Here is a 15,326-nt window from a genome sequence, read left to right on the forward strand (position 1 = left end):
CGTTCTACTTCTTCATCGGACTCGAATAATTGTTTTGATCAGCGCAATTCATCGTCCGGTAGATCTGCACAGTACCATGTGGATGACTATTACGTTGAGCATGACGTTGATGCAGATGGTAATTACTAGGACAGCCATAGACAAAGAGAGGGAGTGGTATCAGTTCCGGTTGATCAGAGAGGGCCTTACATCGCAGTCGCCACATCGGGCATAGTTGAGCCTTTTCTGTTGGACACTGGTGCAGCGAAAAGTTCCATCATGCATTCAAAACTCCCTGGCGCACCTTTGTCTGGCTTCACGAATGTTTCCTTTGGATTCTCTGGCGCCCCGGTTAGCAATCCAGTTTCCAGCCCTTTGCCCCTTACAATTGGGCCACGTGAGCTGGAGGCTCCTTTGATTTTGACTACTGGTTGTGGTGAGAATCTTTTGGGCCTGGATTTGTTGAAGCGGTTATATGCGACTTTGTACTGCTCTCCCACGGGAGTGGAGCTTACGTTAGGTCAGAGAGTGATCTCTCCTATGTACTTGTCAACTGATAAGCTCCCGCCGGAATTGAGTTCTCTTCCTGAGTCTTTGTGGGCAACAGGCCCCAATGATGTGGGCCTGTTGGACATATCACCTTATGACGTTCAATTGAAATCGAATGTGCGATTACCACACATTCCCCAGTATCGTATCTCTCTTGATGGAGAGCGAGCGCTATTAGCGATCATTTATGATTTGATCAAAAAGGATGTTATTGAAGAAACTCGGGGGAATGTGTGTAACATTCCTGTGTTACCTATTTTAAAACGAACTGATCCTTCCAAGCCTCCTGTGTACCGTTTTGTCATTGATTTGAGAGAAGTAAATAAAATTGTGATTCCACAATTTCCTGTGGTGCCTGACATTACAGCTTTGCTGACTCTGATTCCAGCTTCTGCCTGTTGGTTCTCGGTAATCGACCTGAAGAATGCCTTCTTTCGCATTCCAATTGCTGAGGAAAGCAGAGATCTATTTGGCTTCTCATTAGGTGGTCGCAGCTTCAGGTTTAAACGTGCTCCTCAGGGCTACTGTGAGAGTCCATCGATTTACAGTCAAGCCCTTAAGAGTCAACTTGATGCGTTTGAGTTACCGGCTGCCGCGGCCTTGATTCAGTATGTTGACGATCTGTTGGTGGCTGCTGACACCGAGCAGATTTGCAAAACTGCTACAGTATCACTGTTACAGCATTTATGTGACTTACATCACAAGGTGTCGCCTTCTAAGCTACAGTATTGTTGTCAAGAAGTAACCTATTTAGGTCACTTATTGTCAAAGGAGGGAAGAAGGTTGACCCCAGAAAGAATTGCATCGATTGCTCGAATGACTGTGCCAACAACTCAGAGAGATGTACGTGCCTTTCTAGGTATTACCTCATACTGCAGACAATGGATTCCAAACTTTTCATTGTTAGTGAAGCCATTGTTAGCTCTCACGTGCAAGGATGTTCCAACTCCTTTGCCTTCGACTCCTGTGTTAGGTACTCCTGATTACAGTAAGCCGTTTACATTATATGTTCACGAGAGAGAAGTTGTGCGTTGAGTGTTTTGACGCAACAATTTGGTGGTAAGCAGCGTCCATGTGCATATTTTTCTTCGACCTTAGACCCAGTAGCTAGAGCACTGCCGAGTTGTCTAAGAGCGACAGCGGCAGCTGCGGTGTCCATTCGACAATCCGCAGGCCTGGTTATGGACAATATGCTAACGGTGATGGTCCTGCATGCAGTTGACACTCTCTTGAATCGAACAAAAACTCAACACTTGACGAGTGCAAGGTTGTCTGGTTATGAGTTGACGCTTTTTGCAAGTCATATACAGATCAAGCGTTGTAATGTGCTGAATCCAGTGACATTATTGCCGATTAATATGGAATCAGATGATGTAGCACCACATGACTGGTATTTAAGAACTGAAGAAGAGACGAAAGGTCGTATTGACCTGAAAAACACTCCATTGGTAGATCCCGATGGTACTTTGTATGTTGATGGTTCGTGTTTTAAGTTGCCGAATGGTGATGTGACGACTGCGTATGCTGTAGTGACGTTGAGTACGGTTGTGGAAACGGCGAGATTGAGTCAGAATTCTGCACAAGCGGCAGAGTTGATTGCGTTAACGAGAGTGTGTGTTTTGTCTAAGGGAAAGCGAGTGAATGTGTTTACTGATAGTCAATATGCATTTGGCGTTGCTCATAGTTTTGGTCGATTGTGGAGAGAAAGAGGATTTATGACATCGCATGGTACGAAGATCCAACACGGACAGCTCGTGAACGAGCTTTTGGACGCACTTACATTGCCTAAACAGGTGGCAATCATTAAATGCAGCGCTCATCGAAAGGTTACGGATGATGTGGGTCGTGGTAAAGCGTTTGCAGACGAGATTGCTAAGGAAACGGCCAAAAATTTGATGACTCGAATGTATGTTACGAGTTCTGTGAGGTGGCCGTCGGAGACTGGTATGTGTGAGGACACTGTGGAGAGTGTTAAAGCGATTCAGAATGAGGCTACCGAGATTGAAAAGACTAAGTGGAAAGAAAGCACGGGAAAGTTAGACGCGTATGGATGTCGGGTTGATTTGTCGGAATGTCAGAGGTGGATGTTACCGGATGCATATGTGCTAGCCGTTGTGACTATGGCTCACGGCTTGTCACATATTGGCGTGAAAGGTATATGTAAGTTGTTGTCTCCTGTATGGAAGAATGATGGGATTGCTAAGTGTGCTGAGAGAGTGGTTAAGAACTGTATGGTATGTTTGATGTATAATCCTGGTAAGGGCACCCCCACTCCACCTGGTCATTTTGCTCCTCCTACATGTCCCTTTGAAGTTATCCAATTGGACTTCATCCATATGGAGAGATGCAATAACCTGAAATATGTTTTGGTTGTGGTTTGCGCGTTCTCCAGATGGATCGAGGCCTATCCTCTTAAGGATAATACTGCCCTGTCTACAGCTAAAGTCCTACTGAAGGAATACTTTCCTCGGTATGGAATGCCACGGATTGTATGGTCAGATAACGGAAGTGAGTTTGTGAAAGTGTGATAAAGAATGTGTGTAAAGGCCTTGGAATTCGCCAGAAATTCCATAGCGCTAATCATCCTCAATCAGCGGGTTTAGTAGAAGGGTACAATGGTACTCTGAAACTGAAGCTTGCCAAAATTCAAGCCACGACTGATCTGTCATGGCCTGATGCACTGCCTCTAACTCTCTTATCGACCAGGGCGACTGTGCACTCTCGAGTAGGGCTTAGCCCATATGAGATTGTGTTCGGCCGTCCTGCGAACATTTGGGGAGTACCGAGGCCTAAACATTTCGACAGTCTTGAATATCCTATGTTGATTGATTATCTTTATGATCTGACTGCTAAATTGAGTTTGATTCATCAACAGGTTTTTGAAGCTCTACCGGCACCAACAGAGGGTCCTGGACATCGGCTCCAACCTGGTGACTGGGTTGTCACCAGGAATTTTGGGAGAAAGCGTAATCTCGAGCCAAGATTTGTTGGACCCTACCAAGTTTTGCTGGCCACAAGGACTGCAGTTCGGTTAGAAGGCAGGAAAAACTGGGTGCATGCCACCCATACGAAGAAGGTTCCACTTCCTTTGCCAGCAGAGAACTTGGTAAAAATTAGAGTTGCCCCAACGGAGACCGAGACCCTTCAACGCTATGTGCCGTTTAGTGATGCTCAACCTGTAGAGAATAATTCGGTTCAGTCAGATACACTTGTCAAATCATCTGGAACTATACCTTTGTCTTCAGCATTGGAGAATTCAAGTTCTGAACTGTCATCTGAGCGATCGAACATTGTTTTGCCATCTGAACAGTTATTTGAAGAGCAAACTCGACCTGGAAAAAGTCGATATTTTCTTCGATCGCGTGACAAAGACTAATAAAATCTATTTTTTGTTTTTAACTTCACATTACCCCCTCACTGTTGCTACGAACATTGTGAACATTTGCATTTTTTTTTCATCGATTTTTAGTTTTTTTATCCTAGTTCTACACATCACATGTGTTCGTTTTCTGTACAGCTAGGAAACTTGTATTAAAATTGATTGTTTATTTAATTAAAACCTATCATCCGGGTTGACCGTAAGGCCGTGCGGGTACTTCCTTCTGTTTAGCAGGTTTCTGACACTAGGTTGGTTACTTTTGTCGATTCCTGTGAACTCCTGGGAATTGATAATCGCTACTCAGAACGAAGTGCGTCAAGAACGTTACGGACGGTTTTTAGAGGATGGATTTCTCTAAGCTGTCGGAAGTAGAGAGGATGTCGGCGCAAAGATCCAAATTGTATAAGGTGTTGCGAACAAAATGTTTTCTGTTTCAGGTATTCCTGCTGTTCCTGACTGTTTCTATGCTATTGGTGGGTGGAGTGTATTTTGGAATCCAGTTATTATTTCCTTCTACTTCACCTACTTCTTCTTCTTCTCATGATCTGAATTCTGTTTCCACTGTTTCTCCACATTCCTTTCATCTTGTGCCCCAACATGAACAGGTTAGACGTGCGGAATTTATGAACAACTCCTTTGTCCAACTTCTTCATCAACATCAGTTGGTGATGAACACTACCAACTGTTGGGTGTGCGGGCTAATGCCACATACCATGGATAGGGGTATTCCGTATTTGGTTCTTCCTTACAGCCCCCAGGGGTCAGCTCGAGCATTCCAAACTATGTTCCATAGTGCACTAGATTCCTTCCCCCCGTCGAGAGCCACGCTCTGCAGACCTTGGTCCTGGCCCGTACCACAAGTCTTTGGCAATAGCGATTGCTGACTTGGATAGAGATATTTTTGATGCATCGCTTATTCCAGAGGAAGAGGTGCGAGCATACAAGGATCTGAGTAAGGCTGAGTATAGTATGTCAGTGGGTGATAGACAGCTTAAGAGCTCGTCTCCGATCTGGATCGTACCCCACCTCGGTCACTTCTGCTTGAAAGGTCTTGGTTATAATCCGAGAGCTCAGCTTGGGAAGAGTGCTTGTACTGAGACGTACGTTTTACCGATACTCTCTTCCCCTGTCTTTCTAACTGCCAACGGTACATATTTTGTATGTTATGATCGCGATTATACGTGGTTGCCCTGTGATTTCTCGGGCACCTGCTATATCGCAAATCTTTTGCCACCGACTTTCACAGTTGCCTCAGACTATCACAAGACTAGAGTTGTGAGAGGCATTGTTAGCAAAGAAGACACTGCCGGTGAAGAAGCAGGAGATTTCTTTAAGGGTTTCCTGCCGTTTTGGGGACCTATGATTAATAGTAGGAACCTGAGACAGTTGACTCGTGTGGTAGAATCGACTGCTAACATAACAGCTAGTGCTCTTGGTAACTTGACGGCAGAGCTTCAGGCGGATAGACTTATGACGTTGCAGAACCGTATGGTTCTAGACGTTGTACTCGCAGATAGAGGTGGTGTGTGCAAAGTAATCCATTCGAGCTGCTGTATTTTCATTCCTGATAACGCTCCAACTGTTTATCAAGCCATCTCGAAGTTGCACAAGATCTCCGAGTCCATACACGTGGACGAAGGTGATTGGACGCTTTTTGGATGGTTTTGGGGTTTGATGTCGACTTGGGGTTGGAAGATTCTGATGATTGTAGGGGTTGTTGTAACGTTTCTGTTCACGTGTTGTCTCTGCGTGCAGTGTGGTCCTGCCTTATGTGGCCTCTGTGCTACAACGTGTATAAAAAGGCCATCTGTTACCAAAGAGACATTAATGGATAGAATAATGTTCCAGCAACAACTGAACGATCTGATGAATATCGAAATCGATTCTGATATCGACTAGTGCTTGCCTACATGAGGGCAAAAGGAGCGTCTGAGGTTCCGTGAGAATCGTAATGGTGTTTTGGACTTGTTCGAATATGAATGAGTTTGGTATCTACGAACCGCAAATGACGAGTTTAGTGGGTATACGTGTTTTCGCTACACTACTTCACATCGTTCGTCTTATTCGTGGGTTTCTCCATCTGAACCCACGGGTTCCATTTTAGATACGGCATCCATTTTGTTTCTTGCCCTCACATAGTCGGCGTACGGACAGTGTTCGCTTCGTGACCCTGGGATTCCCAAGCTTTTGCGGAAGACACATGTTCCTTTGAGGGTGACTTTATGACGAGGGGAATGATACGGCAAAGGCAGATGGCTCCGCTCGAGGCTCATCCTGCTGTGCCGGTCTATTGTTTCAGCCGTGCATGCATTAGGCACGAATCCTTTGATCCTACATTCATGCTTCCGATATTGCCCCTACACTCTTTTTCAATCTGTTGTCTGTTTTTGTCTCCCTTGCACCTGTTTCTGTCTCTTCTCTTAGCTTGTTTATGCTAGAGTGGAATGTGCTTAATGGTGAGATAACGTGCTTTTACAGTTGGGTAGCGACGATGTTACTGTAATTATGTTCCGGGCTCTTGAAAACATGAATGCGACCCTTTTGAAGTTTATTGTGGGAACTGAGTTGTAACCTTTTGTTCACTATGTTGTGCAATGACGAAAAGGTGTATAAAAAGGAGCGATCCACGTTTGCAATTTGAAGCAGACTCTCAGAACCTACACGTGGTTGTACTTCTTGCGATCTCTGTATCCCTGCAGTAAATAAACGCTGATCTTTGACGCTGAAGGAAGTGTCCCGTGTCTCTGTGATTTGTACGCCGGAACAGGTAACCCACGAAGGTTTCAGGTGTTGTCCCCTGGCACCGCTGGGCCTTAGAATAGCCCAGTCCTTCAAACTCCTCAGATTGACATTTGGCTGCACTTTTTTGTGCAAGGAGTGCATTTTTGGGGGGTTGGGAGGAAAAAAGTGCCCCACAGTCTCCAACTTCCTCTTCCTGTCCAGCAGGCTCCTCCCAGTGCTTTGTCCATGTCCTGCGGTACAAAAGGGGGTGGTGATGGACGGAGCATCTGAACCAATCAAACACACATACAGAGTCAACAGATCTGGGTTTGATCCATCACCGTTCTTTAGCCCACTCTGCCACCCCAGTTCAGACATGGCCATATGCAAATCAGTCTGACCCTGTGCCTCATGGGAACGGTCCAGCCCAAACTGCCAAGCCCTGCCTTCCCTGGACCGGAAACAAGCTTCCTAGGACCGGTTTTGGGCATTCCAGCCATCTTCAGCCAGGCTTGCTTAAATCCAGTGGCAAAGTGAACAAGGGACTCACGTCTGAGCATACCCTGCCAACTTATGGCGAACAAAGCAGTGCAAAAGGGGGTGATGTTGGACAGAGCATCTGAACCAATCAAACACTCACACCCAGTCAATAGATCTGGGTTTGATCCATCTCCGTTCTTTAGCCCACTCTGTCACCCCAGTTCAGACATGGCCATATGCAAATCAGTCTGACCCTCTGCCTCATGGGAACAGTCCAACCCGAACTGCCAAGCCATGCCTTCCCTGGACCGGAAACAAGCTTCGTAGGACCGGTTTCTGGCATTCCAGCTGTCTTCAGCCAGGCTTGCTTTAATCCAGTGAGAAAGTGAACAAGAGACTCACGTCTGAGCATACCCTGCCAACTTATGGCGAACAAAGCGGTACAAAAGGGGGTGGTGATGGACGGAGCATCTGAACCAATCAAACACTCACACCCAGTCAACAGATCCGGGTTTGATCCATCACCGTTCTTTAGCCCACTCTGCCACCCCAGTTCAGACATGGCCATATGCAAATCAGTCTGACCCTGTGCCTCATGGGAACAGTCCAGCCCGAACTGCCAAGCCATGCCTTCCCTGGACCGGAAACAAGCTTCCTAGGACTGGTTTCTGGCATTCCAGCCGTCTTCAGCCAGGCTTGCTTGAATCCAGTGGCAAAGTGAACAAGGGACTCACGTCTGAGCATTCCCTGCCAACTTATGGAGAACAAAGCGGTACCAAAGGGGGTGGTGATGGACGGAGCATCTGAACCAATCAAACACTCAGACCCAGTCAACAGATCTGGGTTTGATCCATCACCGTTCATTAGCCCACTCTGCCACCCCAGTTCAGACATGGCCATATGTAAATCAGTCTGACCCTGTGCCTCATGGGAACAGTCCAGCCCAAACTGCCAAGCCATGCCTTCCCTGGACCGGAAACAAGCTTCCTAGGACTGGTGTCTGGCATTCCAGCCGTCTTCAGCCAGGGTTGCTTGAATCCAGTGGCAAAGTGAACAAGGGACTCACGTCTGAGCGTACCCTGCCAACTTATGGTGAACAAAGCGGTTCAAAAGGGGGTGGTGATGGATGGAGCATCTGAACCAATCAAACACTCACACCCAGTCAACAGATCTGGGTTTGATCCATTGCCGTTCTTTAGTCCACTCTGCCACCCCAGTTCAGACATGGCCATATGTAAATAAGTCTGACTCTGTGCCTCATGGGAACAGTCCAGCCCGAACTGCCAAGCCATGCCTTCCTTGGACTGGAAACAAGCTTCCTGGGATCGGTTTCTGGCATTCCAGCCGTCTTCAGCCAGGCTTGCTTGAATGCAGTATCAAAGTGAACAAGGGACTCACGTCTGAGCATACCCTGCCAACTTATGGTGAACAAAGCGGTACAAAAGGGGGTGGTGATGGACGGAGCATCTGAACCATTCAAGCACTCACACCCAGTCAACAGATCTGGATTTGATCCATCACCGTTCTTTAGCCCACTCTGCCACCCCAGTTCAGACGTGGCCATATGCAAATCAGTCTGACCCTGTGCCTCATGGGAACAGTCCAGCCCCAACTGCCAAGGCATGCCTTCCCTGGACCGGAAACAAGCTTCCTAGGACCGGTTTCTGGCATTCCAGCCATCTTCAGCCAGGCTTGCTTGAATCCAGTGGCAAAGTGAACAAGGGACTCACCGCTCCGTCCATCATTTCCTTTAGTTTTTCTTTGTTCGCCCTAAGTTGGCAGGGTATGCTCAGACGTGAGTCCCTTGCTCACTTTGCCACTGGATCCAAGCAAGCCGGGCTGAAGAAGGCTGAAATGCCAGAAACCGGTCCTCGGTAGCTTGTTTCCGGTCCAGGGAAGGCATGGTTTGGCAGTTCGGGCTGGACTGTTCCCATGAGGCACAGGGTCAGACTGATTTGGCCATGTCTGAACTGCGGTGGCAGAGTGGGCTAAAGAACGGTGATGGATTAAACAGAGATCAGTTGACTGGGGGTGAGTGCTTGTATTGTCAACGCTCCGTCAGTCATTCCCTTGGTTTTTCTTTGTCCATGTCCTGGTCACTTTTCATTTGGATCTGGAGCTGGAAGGATTACTCTTTGGCTGCTGCTGGATATTTGTATTTGAGAACTTTTTGTTTGGATCACTTTTGGAGTTGAGATTTTACAAGTAAGTTGGTGTTGTTTGTTTGGGGCATTGCAGTTGCTGCCTCTACAATTTATAAACTTTTTCACAACTTAAAAAAAATATATTGTGGGTAGCCAAAATATCTAGTAGGCCCAGGGTTAGTCATGGGTGCAAGATACAACAGTTTCTGTGTTTTTGTTTAACTTAAATATCATTTATGGCATGGAATTTAATAGCTCACTGTTATTATATCTATGTGGATGTTTTTTGTAATTGTGGGGTGCGTGTTAAAGCCACACTAGTCAGTAGGCCCAGGGGTAGTCAGTGATGCAAGGGCCATGTCTTTCTGTGGGGTCTCTTGAATTTAAACATCAACTAGGGCATGGATGGCATTGGATTGGGGTGATCTTTGTGTATATTTTGATTTTTTGGGTGTTGTTGGGACCTGGTCCAGGGCCTGGCCATGGTCGTAGGGGCCGTTTTGAGGCCTGGTCCAGGGCCTGGCCATGTTGGTGGGGGTCTAGGGCCCATTTTGAAGCCAGGCAGTGTGCTTTGTGCCATAGGCCTGCACCCAGTCTGCCTTGCTTTCATCCATTATGCCCAGGGGCAGTCAGAGGTGCATGTGCCAAGTCTTTCTGTGTGTTCTCTTGATTTTAAACATCATTTAGGGCATGGATGACATTGGATTGGGGAGATTTTTGTGTGTATTTCGATTTTTTGGGTGTTGTTGGGGCCTGGTCCAGGGCCTGGCCATGTGGGTGGGGGGCATTTTGAGGCCTGGTCCATGGCTTGGTCATGTGGGTGGGAGTCTAGGGGCCATTTTGAAGTCAGGCAGTGTGCTGTGTGCCATAGGCCTGCACCCAGTCTGCCTTGCTTTCATCCATTATGCCCAGGGGCAGTCAGCGGTGCATGTGCCAAGTCTTTCAGTGTGTTCTCTTGATTTTATCTCTATGCAAAGAGTTGTCGTGCTGTTCCTAACAAAAAACCAAAAACAGGTTGATACAGTCCGTGATGTGTATGGATTATGAGAGGGTGGTCAGAGGTTCACCCTGGGAATCCATTTTGTTGGATTTAATGCCCTCACACACCCTTTCAGGTGTCATGCTTCATCATTTGGGCTTGCTCCTCGTTGGGTCGGCGGTGCAATACCCAACGGGCGACACCTCAAAGAGATCTTTTTCCAACTGCCGTATAGATGAAGTGTGGGTATGGGGCCAGAAACAGGTGGTAGACGTGGGTATAGTGGGTTAAAATAAAGCTAGTGGTGCCAAGGTAACTTTATTCAGAGGGCCACTGCTTTGGTTAAAAAAGATTGCCCTGGAGGGGAGTGATGGAAAATAATGTTTCCAACTCAGAACCAGAGATTGTTTTAGTCAGGTCAACATGTTTCACGCTATAGGGAATATATCTAGCGATTCTTCAGGACCATGATTGACTATATTAGCAGGTATCTAAATGTGAGGAAAACTGTCTACACTTATTGATATAGGATGTGGTGTATGTATGCTCCTATGACTGACACAATATCTGTATTTAGGAAGGATAACACTATTATATTACCCTGCTTGCGTTGCAATTTGTCAATACCTGTTGGGAGAAAAAGGCACAAGCATATCACAATGAGCTGTTAATAGAAAAGTACATCATTGACTGTCATACTTGTGCATTTTTGCATGCCAGTGATGGTCGGTGCGTGTCACAACACCATTGCACAAGTGTAGCAGGCACTCTCAAAAAGTGGTTCTGTGAGAGTGACTTGTGAATATATAACCAGACTAAAAAGTTTTGGAATACCAATGTGGTATCCTACAACTACTCAAAACTCACCTAAGGTTAAAAACAAACAAACAACGACAGTATCCAGCGGGTAAAGCTTCAGGGAGATCTTCCACCATAAGGCTGTGTGTATAGGGGAAAAATCTATAAATGCTGCTGGTTGGTACAAATTCATTGATGAACGTTACAATTATATAGAGACTCATTCATCAGTCAAAAAAGTTAAACATCATGGATATTTTTTGTCTGGACTGCACTGGGACTACAAATTGCTGGGATTGTTACTGAAGGACAATGGGTGTCTATGTTTTGTCTGTCCTTATTTCCAATGTATCTGTGCTTGTTAGGGCAATATTACTGATGGAGTGTTATTGAAAGGCATGTAACTCATTGGGATTGATGTCTCTGTATATCAACCCGGGTTCTCTGTAAAATGGCAGTATGTGTCTTGTTGCTTGTATTGTATCATGCCTCAGTAGGGTCCTATATGGGAAGGCGTCTGTCATGCGCCCGTTAAAAAACGAAAGGTGAAACTGTCATCGGCCTGAGTTGCAATACACTGTCCGGTATAAAGCGGTAGCGATATATCGGAGTGTTTGCCGTGCCTGCGTCTTCTACGAAGAACGTCTGTTCCGCGCCTGTTAAAAGGTGAAGCTGTCACCGGCATAAGTTGCACAAACATTAACCAGTATAGCGCGGTAGCGGTATATCGCGGTGCTTGCCATGGCTGCTTGCATTAAATCGCGGCTGTTTGGGCTCAGTGTCTATTAGGCGCCTGGTGTTTGCGCGGGCGAAATGTAACTTGGTGATATGCGCTGTCCCTTTCTTTCGTGTTAAACTAAGCACTAGGCAATGGAAGTCGGGTTAAAGCATTGTCGCGCTCTAAAGATTCCTCGTGGAGGAGTCACTTACTTGGTAGTATCCTGAGCTGCGTGTATATCACCTACCCATCGCCGCTGGAACCGGGTGGATGGATAGGGTGCTCAGACTTCCTGTTTATATCTTTAAGTCAGAATGCCTCTCATTGGTTCTCTATAGTGGCGGCCATCTTTGCATGTGCAAAAAGGCTCAGAGTGTGTAAATAAAACGTTTAAGAGGCTTTCTGAGTGTTTATTCAATAAATGCTTGTCAGTTCTGATACATAAATGAAAGGCTAGAATCCTTTAAATAACATTCGTATTCCTTCGTCGTTATTGCGAAAGTTACCACTAAGGTCTAGTGATTCAAAAAACGCTCTTATGTATGTTTGGTAGGGACTAGTGGGTAATATTAGCACTTTAAGTACATTTGTGTCGTTATTGCCATCTTGGTAACTTAGTATTGGCCAGCACAATCACGGGCAATATTATAGCAGTTAAAAGGTCAAGTTAGAGAGATGAGAAAGTGTCGGCCATATTGGAATGGTTTAGTGTAAGGAAAGTTCTCTAACTTCAGAGTGCTGATGGTGGTTGCTGTCACCATTTTATTCAGAAATCACTACTCTTCAGCATATCTTTGTGTTTTCTTATTTTGAGTATTAGTCTCTCGTTATGTTAAGGGATGGAGTAAGGTTACATCCAGAATATTAGTTAGAGAGTGGTCCAAGGTACGTCTTCGTTCAGACCATTACTGTCACTAGATAACCTGTGGATCCACCGCTGTTCCTTGTAGAACAACCCTTCTTTGGAGGTATATGGGCAAGCTTCCAGAATGAGCCATTGAATTGAGTCTGGGGTGTGATTCCGTTCTAGGAAATGCTTGCACATTTTTGTGTTGTCCTTTTTGCATCTGAAGTTACTGCGGTGTTCAGAAATTCTGGTTTTAACATTGCGTGTCGTCATGCCAATATAGTACAGATTGCATGGGCATATGATTAAGTAAATACAGTTATTACTGTTACAATTTGTGTGGTTTGTCATTTCCCATTTAAATGATTCGGATAGGGTGATGCATTTGTACTTTTTTGTGAATGGGCATGCTGCGCAACTACCGCACGGGTAATGGCCCGTTACAGGTGGTAGATTTCATAGAGTATTTTGTCTGTTTGGTTCATTTCTGGTCTTCGGTCTAGTATGGATCAAGATGTCTTTCATGTTTTTGGACCTTTTGAAGGCAAACCTTGGTTGGTCTATGTTTAAGGTACCAGTATTAAGTATGTGCCAATGGCGTTTCACTATTTTTCTTATCTGGTTGGATTTTGGAGTGAATGTGGTCACACATGTCATTGGTTGGGGAGCCGTGGGGTTTCTTTCTCTTGGTTCTATTAAACTCTCCCTATTGTTGTTTTGTGCCCTCTTCATACTTCTTTTTATGTCTCTGGTTGGGTACCCTATTTCTCTCAAATTTCTGGACAGTATAGCAGACTCCGTTTTATAATTAGCCATAGTGCTACAATTGCGTTGTATTCTTAGGAATTGCCCAAATGGGAGGTTGGATCGCAGGGCTTTTGGGTGATGGCTGGTATAGTGTAAGAGGCTGTTGCGGTCTGTACTTTTCTTGAATAGAGTAGTGCTAAGGGATCCCCTTCAATGCTTATTTTCAGATCAAGAAATGCTATCTGGTTGTCAGAAGCTGTTATAGTGAAGGCTAGGTAGGGATTCAGACTGTTGATCCACTCAAAGAACTCATTATATGAGTCTTTTTTACCTGACCAAAAATCAGGATGTCGTCTATGTAACGTCTCCATAGTCTGATATTTTCATGGTAAGGGTTTGTTAATGAGGATATGTGGTTTTCCTCAAAGTTGGCCATATACAGGCACGCTATGCTGGGGGCTACTGTACTCCCCATACAAGTACCCTGTATCTGCTGGTAGTAGGTGCCCTTAAATTCAAAAAAGTTCTCAGTGAGGACTTTTTCAGCGCATTCCATGATAAAGGGAATAGGTGTTGGGGACGTCCATTCGGTTTTCTCAAGGGTCGCCTCCATAACATCTAGGGAGGCCCTCTGTGGGATGTTGGTGTAGAGGGCCTTAACATCTAGGGTTATGAGAAAGTCAATGTTCTCTGTCTCATCATAGTCTTGTAACAGGCGCAGTAGGTCTGTTGTGTCCTGGATATAAGATGGTATTTGTTTCACCAGGGGTTGTAGGAAGTGATCGCAAAATTTGGACAGGGGTTCCAACACTGAGTCTATACCGGAGACAATGGGTCGACCTGGGACTGGAGTTAACCCTTTGTGTATTTTGGGCAGCGTATAGAAATACGGTACCCTAGGGTTTTTGTTTACCAAGAAATCTGCCTCCTTTTTACTTAGCCAGCCTTGACATTCTGCTGACTCTACCATACTTTTGATGGACAGTGCGAGGCGTTCTGTTGGATTCTGTGTGACAGCCTTGTAGTATCTCGTGTTGTCCAATTGTCTCAGGCACTCTGTCTCATAGTCCACTGTATCCATTATGACAGTGACACCCCCTTTGTCAGCTTGTTTAATGGTTAAGGACTGGTTGTTGGCAAGACTGTCAAGGATGTTTTTTTCTTCCTTTGACATGTTATTAAATGTCGAATGGTTGGGTAAATTGTTTGTATCTCTTAGTACTGCTTGTTGAAACGCAAGCACTTCACTTGGTGTCACGCCGCTATGGGGGGTAAATGAGGAGGCATTATGTAAACCCGAGTCTTCATGGGGTTCATGTGGTTTTCCATCAAAGAAGGCATGTAGTCTGACCTTCCTGAAAAAGTTCTGCAATTCGACAGTTTGAAGGAAACTGTCGGTTCTAGGGGTAGGGACAAACCCAAGGCCTCTTTGTAAGACCCTCTCTTCTTCATTGGTTAGTTGATGTGACGAGAGGTTGACCACCAGACTTATTTCTTGTTCGTTTTGCTCCGGGTGTCCATCCCTTGGGGTGTCGTATCCTCCCATTGCACCCGTTTGTCGGTTGCGTTCCCTCTCTTTTGCCCTCGCCCTCTGCCCCAACCTCTGTCTAAAAAAGGCCGGTTACCTTGGGGGGCAAATTGAGGTGCGTACTGCGGTCCGAACTGTGGTAGGGGATGGGGGTATGGTGGGTATTGCCACATAGGGTGTCCAGAGAAAGGTACCTGTGGTGCGGGGTATTGATATTGTCCCCGTCTTCCCCCTCTCCCGCCGCGTCTTTGGCGGGGTTGCCATTCGTCCCCACTAGAATTGCTTTCACTTTCGGACCCTCTTCTCGAAGAGTTGTTACTAGAGTCGGAAAGGTATCCAGTATTTGACGGGGTATAGTCCTTTTTAAGGTATGGATATACCTTCTCCTTATCAAAGCGATCAATGTCTTTTTGTAGTTTATTGACTTTCTGTTTCATCAGATAGTCTTTATGTTCAC

Source organism: Lissotriton vulgaris, chromosome 2_1 (genome assembly GCF_964263255.1).
Source record: "Lissotriton vulgaris chromosome 2_1, aLisVul1.2, whole genome shotgun sequence".
Taxonomy (NCBI): Eukaryota; Metazoa; Chordata; class Amphibia; order Caudata; family Salamandridae; genus Lissotriton; species Lissotriton vulgaris.